Consider the following 10,101-nt stretch of genomic DNA (forward strand, 5'->3'; position numbering starts at 1 on the left):
GACAGCGGTGAGTGTACTATGTTACTGTAGTTTTATATCCTAATGTAGTAGAAGCCCGGCACTTTGAGTGCCCTAAAAAGCGCTCTATGAGACCAAGGCATTATTATACTTTTATTAAATATGCTATTGCTCCAAGTCCAACTGTCCCCCTTACTTGCACACACTCGAAGGGCCCCATGTTGTTTGTTGCCTGGGGCCCCCGGGGACCCTTGATACGCCTCTGGGTACACTCAGTTCTTGTTAACTTTTTATCATTAAATAGGAAGTTGTTAAATACTAGGAAGTTGGTGATGCATACGAAAACAAACACTAATAGGCCTGCAAATAGGACTGAATGGGCATTCGCAGTTTGGCGCAACTCAGACGTCAAGCAGCTCGAACGGCATACAGCTCAGAATGGTGGCAAATCGTCCCCCTCTCATCATCTCATGAGAAGATAACCTGGCTTGAAACTCGCTTTTTTTTGTGTGGAACCTCTATTGTGTCGTGAGCATGGCTGACAAAGATGTTTTATGTATAACCTGAGATGAGAAATAAATACACACACCTAGGTGAAAAAAACCCTATTGGGGAGGGTCCTACAAAAAAGGAGGCGTTACTGAGCTGTGCAGCCACACTCTTATTCAAAACCAAACCTAATCTTCTTATTGGTCCAACAGGTGCCTGTGCACCAAATTTCATGTCTCTAGAAGCTGCCTTAGTATTAGGGTTTGTGTTTGTTTCCTCCTAGTGCAGGGGTGTCAAACCGATTTTACAAAGGACCGCAGTGGGTCCTGGTCGTTGCTCCAACAGACTCAGCACAGACAGTTCAACCAATGAGGTTTCTGAGAAAACAAGCAGCACCTGACTGCAATCAATTGTAAGACACCAGATTGGTGAAAGGCTGTCCTCCTGACGGGTTTGAACAAAAACCCGCACCCGCTGCGGCCCTTTGAGGACTGGTTTGACACTTGTTTCCTAGTGTGACTTGACCATGTGATTGCCCATTGAGATCACCTTTTGTGCCTGCTCCCTGTGTATCCACCAACTGTTTCCTCTCGAGTTACCCACCTGTGCTTCATTGTTTAGTTCCCTCTTGTCTGTGTATATAAGCCATTTTTGTTCAGTCCTTGTTCATGTCAGCGTTTGAGCCTCGCGTGTTCCTATGCCCTCGTCCTGCCGTGCCGAGTTCTATAATAAGTTGTTTGATACCAGTCTTTTGTTGGCGTTAGAGTTGTTTTCATTCCACAGTCTTTGGTTTATACTTTTGTGTTTTTGTTGGCTTTAATTAAACAATTTTTGCAACTGTGCCTGTCTGCCTCGCTTTCGTGCCATTTGCCTGCATTTGGGTCCACACTGGCTACCTGCCCAAAATAAATGTATTTCCTTGTCATGGCAAGAAAGGGTCTTCATGGCAACAGACATAGACATGTGGACATGGCCTTAAAATGTAGTATGGCAAAGGTCTTGTAACACTACACTGACCAACTTCAGAGGAACTGGGCATGTATAGGTAAAAAAAATGACCTTTTGTTGTCATTAGTTGCCGCTGTAGGCATGATGCAAATGAGCCCGACAAAATCATTCAGGGTATGACTCATATCAAGCATGAAAAGTTTAGCGCACATATGCTGTAATCTGACAAATGAGACAAAATGGCAATGGTCATGTTCACTTTCCTGCTTGGACCCCTCTGCTTTAATGAAAAATCATTATTTTTCATTAAGCACCTGAACACATGTCTTAAGGCTCCGCTGATGAAGGTTTGAGGTCCAAAGAATGTTTTTTTTTTTTTTTGCCTTGAAGGAGGAGGTTGTCTAGTAAAAAAGGTCATTTCCTGTTACCAGCAGGGGGCGCCTGGCCTATTGGGTAATATTTCAATCCACTGGATTCCCTGTCATATATGCCAGATATGAAAAACACCTAACTTTTTGATGAGGGAGTTATGAGTAATTTACTGAATCTGGCGTGTTGTCAAAAAAAGGCCGACTCTGGCACTCCCCCGAGGTCAGGCCCATTAATGAAACCTCACCATTTTGATAACTTTAGATCTCATATGTCTCATGAACAGTCTCATTAATTTTGAGGAGAATCCAACCAACTCCCGAGGCAGCAATGTCTCAAACATGCATCCTGTAAATTGACAAAAATTGCACATTTTTTCACCTTCAATCCAAAACACACGGCCTCGCTAATATCATCATTCCTAATATGCGGATCAATTAAAACTGCCTGAGGCAAGTTGAGACAGACTTCCTGCTGAAAGAGTTTGGTTGCCATCAAAGCTGTGAGGATCTACATTTTTAATAAGGTGCTGCACTGGTGCACTGAATGCATTTTGTATAAACAGTCTAGAGGTTTGGTTTCAGCTTTAAATCCCTGACAGAATGCAATGCTATGCTCCACGGACACAAATTCTGTATTACATAAAGCCGCACATTGTTTCACACAAATTACAGTCATTGCGATGTGTTTTACAACTAATGGTGCATTAAAACCTTTTTTGCTGCCATTTCTTCTACTATATATGCTTGAATGTGTGTTTTGGCATTCAAAGCACTGTAATTGCAAAAGTTTTAATAACATGAGTCGGATTTACTGTAAGAAGTGTACAAAAGAGGACATGGATTTATTCAAAGTAGTGATTTCATTTTCAAAATAAACATTGGAAATCCTTCCACATAGCATGCTTAATTAATCCAGATTATGATTATATGAGCAAAGGATTAATAATGAACTCTACTGTATTTGAGTGCTTTTATATGACTGGCATTTGCTTGTTTTTATTTCAATACTTTTTTTTTTGTGCAGTTTATTGACTTGTCTTGGATTTTGCTAATTGATTCCCCCAGGTATAAACACTGGGTCTGACTCTCACTAAATTTAAATATGATCAATTATTAAAATTCCAAATACAACATTTTGATTTTTTTGCAGTATGTTAATAAGAGGTTTTGGCAAATTTCGTGACATGACTTTTAAACACACCTCAGCAAATTTATAAAGCACGTTAAGAACAAGCACAGCTAAAACAAATTGCTGTCTACCTCATTTATAAATGGAATTTAGGACATTTGAATTTGATATCTGTCAAATATAGTTCAAATAATATACATATTTTTTAAATCACCTGCTTTGATTTAGAGCTGTTTCGATGAACCCTATTACACTTTCATGTTCGTTTTTTTTTTGTTTTTTCAACCTGACTACACAAAGAATACACCACATTAAAGTCGTATTGTATGTGTTACTTCTGAACACAGTGGCCATCAGAGTCATTTAAGAGAGATTTATCCCTGCTCCTCCAATGACATTTCCATTTGTCACATGACGGAAAATCAACGGGCCAGTGCGTGGGCAGTACTATTTCCACCGTCTGGTGCTGTTGCAAAGATGAAAGCAACGTTACGTGAAAGATGGTGACCTCATCATCACTCATTCACCCTAGAAACACACACACTCCAAGCCGGGGGGACAGGAAAGCTTTCAACGAGAGACGGTTGAATGGAAATAGACCAAAGTACCCAGACAGAAAATGTGGGGAGAGAGTGTCAGTGGATACTTTATTTTATGAACTGTTTTTAGATCGGGGGCACGTCTACCACTTTTTATGGACCAAAAACTGCAATCAACAACCATTCCTGTTTTTTTAAACGTCTGAAACTTGCTGTAGTTTTGGACACATTCAGCTGTTTAAATACCGTGTTTTTCAGACTATAAGTCGCAGTTTTTTTCATAGTTTGGCTGGGGGTGCGACCTATACTCTGGAGCGACTTATGTGTGAAATTATTAACACATTATTATATCATTTCACATGTTATTTTGGTGTTTTGGAGTGACATTGATGGTTTGGTAAACTTGTTAGCATTTTCTTTATGCTATAGTTTCCTGAGTAACTTTTAATAGCTACGTTACGTTTCATACCGGCCACGTTCGCATTTTGTTGTTCATGCATTATGTAACATTATCATACTGTACACTTATTCAGCATGTTGTTCTCTATTTTTATTTTAAATTCCCTTTCAAGATGACATATCTATTCTATGTGTTCAGTAAATTTCTCCCATAAATGCGACTTATACTCCGATGCGACTTGTAAATGGTGGAAAACACACACAAAACTGAAAAAGCAGTTTCTGCTCTTGCACTCCTCTTTAAAAGAAACTGCTGTATTTTAAGCCAAAAGAACTGTTGTGTTTGAGAGAACAATATGTCCTCATGCTGCCATAGCAGATTCATGGCGCATTAAGCCTCCGAACTATTTTTGATTTGTCTGTTTTATCCTAAAAACCCCCGTTTACAGACGTCGCGCAACCGCTTTTGTTTCAACCCAGCCATAAAACGAAGGTCATTAATTATATTTATTATTCAAAATGTCTGTCGTTTTTGGTTTAGAATCATTAATTCATTTCTCACATTTCGTTTAAAAAAAAAAAAAAAACTTTAAAAAATTATTCACTCGCATATTTTAAACTTTTAAACAAATTACGTCACAATGGAAAAAATGGCGTCTGTAAAAAAGTCACTTATATATACCTCATAACTATCGCTAAATTGTATTTTTTGTTACTGTCGCATTTTCTCAGCTATGTTAGATGATAAATAATATATACAAAAAAAAAAAAAAAAAAATCTCGACCACTCCTCGATGTCTGCGATTTATGCATCGTGACCCTTGTTATATCACCATGTTTCACCCATAAAATCCCCAAAAAATCCAGCCATGGCCATTCACAGCTGTGTCTTGACACTCAGTGCGTATACGATAATATCTCGTTAAAGTCATGGCATCTGTAGTTCTGCTCTCGCGTGCTCTCGTCTCCAGATAGAGTTTTGCTGTTTAAAAAACATTAAAAAAAAAAAAAAAAAAGCCCTCCTGTTCAAAAATTTTCTTTCCCCAGAAAATGGAGATTTTAAGCTTTCCAATGATGTATCACACATGCATATCGGACAATTTTGAAATTTCGCCAAATTGGGGGTCTCAGAGCGGAACTTAAGTCCAGTGTTTTCCACCATATGTTTATTTCCTCTTTTTTGGGCATTTTATGGCCGGTGCGACTTATACTCAGGTGCGACTTATAGTCCGAAAAATACGGTAATTACCATACTATATACATGAACACTTTCTAACTTTCTAACTTACGCCTTTCATATCTGACATAAGCCCTGAATGATTAAGTGTATAATCATCCATCATTTTGTATAGCCCTTCTTATTAACAGAATCCATCCTAAAAGACTTCAGGCTGAGACTGAAATACATTTGTCACCAGTCAACTGTAAGGGACAATCAGAAAACACTCACATTCCCACCTATGGAGTTTTGAGACATGCCACACAGAGATATCGGAGTCAAACAAGGAATTACTGACTGCATGGCGCTAACAACTAATTAACTGTAGTGCCAAAAGTGCATCATTTGTGAGAAAGAGGTTGCATTAACGGCACAATATACGGAGGGGGGAAAAAAGCCCCTCTAATTAAAAGCATGTGAAGTTTGAATGCGCTTCAAGCTTGAATTGAATTGCTTGAATTACAGTCTCAGGTCTATTCACCTTGGTATCGCTTTGTGTCTTGGTGTTCGATTTTGACTTCACCTCTAATTAGAGTAGGGCTGTATTTTAAACTCAGAAAGCACTAAACAATCAAATTACCAACAAATATATAAGTACTAAACGATGAAACCAAGTTAGAAAAATGAAGCTACAAATCATATGCAGATGAAGACAAGTGATATATGGAGCTATTAAACACTCTGATGAAGATAACCAACTGAGAGAACATAAAATCTGTAGAAATATACTCAGTCAGACACGCAGTGACTTATCTACCTGTCTGACATTTCTGTGCAGAAAATTATTATTCAATGGGTGCAAACTTGCAACACAAACATTCATGTCCCTTCCTGCGGGTAGTTAACAAATATGTTTCTCACATTGTAGGCCACATCAGCTCCCCTCTTCTCCTCATCATTCTCAATGTCTAATTAAGTGTTTCTCTTTCCAAAGTGATTTTCAACTTTATTAGCAAAAGCTCACAGACTCCTTGCCAAGTAGCAGAGGATTGCGTTAAGAGGGAGTGAAAAAAGCACAAGACTGCATATTGGATGCACCAAATTAACCACGACCATCATTTTGTTTGAAATCAACAGTCAGAAATCAATCAATACTCAGTCCAGTGTGAAAACATTCTTACATACACTACAGTCATGGATGAAATTATTGGTTGCCTTGACAGTGTGCAAGAAGTCATGAAATATGGAGACTATCAAAATGTTTTGGGCCGCAATGTAAGGTGTAGTGTCAGAAAACTGGGTCTGCGTCAGAGGTCATGGGTGTTCCAACAGGACAATGACCCAAAACATACCTAAAATAGCACCAAGAAATGGTTGGAGACCAGTGCCAGAAAATAGAATGAAGCCAGCAAAGAAAAGAACACAGTGCCTATAGTCAAACATGGTGGAGATCCAATGATGTTTTGGCGTAGTTTTGCTGCCTCTGGCACTGGGTGCCTTGGCAATGTGCAAGGAGTCATGAAATATGGAGACTATCAAAATGTTTTGGGCCACAATGTTGGGTGTAGTGTCAGAAAACTGGGTCTGCGTCTGAGGTCATGGGTGTTCCAACAGGACAATGACCAAAACATACCTCAAATAGCACCAAGAAATGGTTGGAGACCAGTGCCCAGTGCCAGAAAAAAGAATGAGTCCAACAAAGAAAAGAACACAGTGCCTATATAGTCAAACATGTTGGAGATCCAATGATGTTTTGGGGTAGTTTTGCTGCCTCTGGCACTGGGTGCATTGACAGTGTGCAAGGAGGAGTCATAAAATATGGAGTCTATCAAAAAGTTTTGGGCCCCAATGTAGGGTGTAGTGTCAGAAAACTGGGTCTGCGTCAGTGGTCATGGGTGTTCCAACAGGACAATGACCCAAAACATACCTCAAATTACACCAAGAAATGGTTTGAGACAAAGTGATGGAGAATCTGAGGTGGCCATCAATGAATGCGGATCTAAATTCCATTAAACACCTATGGAGAGATCTCAAGATTGCTGTTGCAAAAAGGCACCCTTCAAATCTGAGAGACCTGGAACAGTTCGCAAAAGAAGAGTTGTCCAAAATTCCATCTGAGAGGTGCATGAAACTTGTTGATGGTTAAAGGAATTGATTGCTTTCTGTTATTTCTTCCAAAAGATGCACATCCAAATATTAAGTTGAAGACTCAACAATTTTGCCCAACCTTTTTTTTTTTTTTTTTTTTTTGCATTCTGTGTAAAATTGTGTACATTTTGGTTTTTCTCTTCAGCTTTTTTGTGGTTTTCCAATTAAAATCCCCCAAAACAAACACATTCATACAGAAAGCATTTGTAATTGCGTTACTGTCTGGGAGAATAATTTCGTCCATGACGCTATACGACACACTAAATGGGGTCCTCCAGGTCAATGGCTTTATTACTGTGCCAGAAGAGAACAAGGAACCTATCATGAGGTGCAAATGCTTGAGCTTGATGAACACTGCAGCACAACAAATGCTTAGGTCTGTGGTTAACTGTGGCCAATTGGTTGGACGACTGATATCATCATCACTTCCTTTTTAGTCCAGGAATCAATTCTGTGTCTCTGTAAGTGGCTTAGCTGTAAATATTGTGATGGCTGTAGCTAATAATCAACAATGATCTGACCTGTGGTTGGAGAAAATATTTAAATTATTATTACTGTTATTGTTATTTTTTTACAACAATAGAATATCAACTGACTGGACAAAATCTGTCCAACAATGATTGTTTTAGATCTCAAATAATTTATTTTTGAAAGAAATAGTAATCAAACATGAAATCTTGAAACCTTTCTTGTGAACTCTCCAGTACACTTTAATTAATTCAGAGGAAGGATTTATACATTAAAGGTGAGCTCAAGGTTTGGGTTACGTAAGCACCAAACGAAACCAAGTCCACAAGAAGTACACCCAAACCCCCATGATGGCATCATTCATCTGTGGGGGTATTAAAATTTGAAAGCACATCAGTATTCAACTGAGTTCCAAAAGCACAATTGCTTTGGGTCCAAGACAGCTTCTTTTCTTGGTCCATCATTTTGAATATGTAATATTTTTACCATTGCCATAAAAAGACATGATTTAACCTTTATGCTTTCACAGTTCAGCCTGATATTTAAGGCAAACTTAAAAGGTGTAAAATACAAAGATACACTACTGACAGATATTCTGGTGAATCTACTTTGGGTATTTTGACAAAGAAAATTGATGGATGGGGGTTGGTTGAATACTGTATTTTTCGGAAAAAAGTCGCAGAAAAAAAACCATACAGTGGGGCAAATAAGTATTTAGTCAACCACTAATTGTGCAAGTTCTCCCACTTGAAAAATATTAGAGAGGCTGGTAATTGTCAACATGGTTAAACCTCAACCATGAGACAGAATGTGAAAAAAAAAAATGAAAAAAAAAAAAAAAGAAAATTACATTGTTTGATTTTTAAACAATTCATTTGCAAATAATGGTGGAAAATAAGTATTTGGTCAATACCAAAAGTTCATCTCAATACTTTGTTATGTACCCTTTGTTGGCAATAACTGAGGCCAAACGTTTTCTGTAACTCTTCACAAGCTTTTCACACACTGTTGCTGGTATTTGGGCCCATTCCTCCTTGCAGATCTCCTCTAGAGCAGTGATGTTTTGGGGCTGTCGTTGGGCAACACGGACTTTCAACTCCCTCCGCAGATTTTCTATGGGGTTGAGATCTGGAGACTGGCTAGGCCACTCCAGGACCTTGAAATGCTTCTTACGAAGCCACTCCTTTGTTGCCCTGGCTGTGTGTTTGGGATCATTGTCATGCTGAAAGACCCAGCCACTCATTTTCAATGCCCTTGCTGATGGAAGGAGATTTTCACTCAAAATCTCTCGATACATGGCCCCATTCATTCTTTCCTTTACACAGATCAGTCGTCCCGGTCCCTTTGCAGAAAAACAGCCCCAAAGCATGATGTTTCCACCCCCATGCTTCACAGTGGGTATGGTGCAATTCAGTATTCTTTTTCCTCCAAACAAGAGAACCTGTGTTTCTACCAAAAAGTTTTATTTTGGTTTCATCTGACCACAGCACATTCTCCCAGTCCTCTTCTGGATCATCCAAATGCTCTCTAGCGAACAGCAGACGAGCCTGGACGTATACTTTCTTCAGCAGGGGGGCACGTCTGGCAGTGTAGGATTTGAGTCCCTGGCGGCACATTGTGTTACTGACAGTAGCCTTTGTTACTTTGGTCCCAGCTCTCTGTAGGTCATTCACTAGGTGTCCCCGTGTGGTTATGGGATTTTTGCTCCCCGTTCTTGTTATCATTTTGACGCCATGGGGTGAGGAGGGAGTTGAAAGTCTGTGTTGCCCAACGACAGCCCCAAAAGATCACTGCTCTAGAGGAGATCTGCATGGAAGAATGGGCATTCCAGCAACAGTGGGTGAAAAGCTTGTGAAGAGTTACAGAAAACGTTTGGCGTCCGTTATTGCCAACAAAGGGTACATAACAAAGTATTGAGATGAACTTTTGGTATAGACCAAATAGGCCTACTTATTTTCCACCATGATTTGCAAATAAATTCTTTAAAAATCAAACAATGTGATTTTCTGGGGTTTTTTTCCCCCACATTCTGTCTCTCATGGTTGAGGTTTACCCATGTTGACAATTACAGGCCTCTCGAATATTTTCAAGTGGGAGAACTTGCACAATTAGTGGTTGACTAAATACTTATTTGCCCCACTGTATATAAGTCACACCTGAGTATAAGTTGCATATTTGGGGGAAATTTACTTGATCAAATCAGACACGTAGAACAGATATGTGATCTTGAAAGGCAATTTAATAATAAAAATACAATCGAGAACAACATGCTGAATAAGTGTACAGTGCATGAACAACGAAATGCGAATATACTGTCCTCACCAGGACGCTACGGCTCGGTCCTGGCTTTACAGTGAACTAAACTCCCAAATGACGATGCTGGACGTCCGTATAATTTGCTGAATCTATTTCGTCCTCGATACCAAACAGGTTCACATCAACGTAAATAAATGATAGGTGCAATTACAGCACTGACACAAACGGTTAGCATGC

Source organism: Corythoichthys intestinalis, chromosome 11 (genome assembly GCF_030265065.1).
Source record: "Corythoichthys intestinalis isolate RoL2023-P3 chromosome 11, ASM3026506v1, whole genome shotgun sequence".
Lineage (NCBI taxonomy): Eukaryota > Metazoa > Chordata > Actinopteri > Syngnathiformes > Syngnathidae > Corythoichthys > Corythoichthys intestinalis.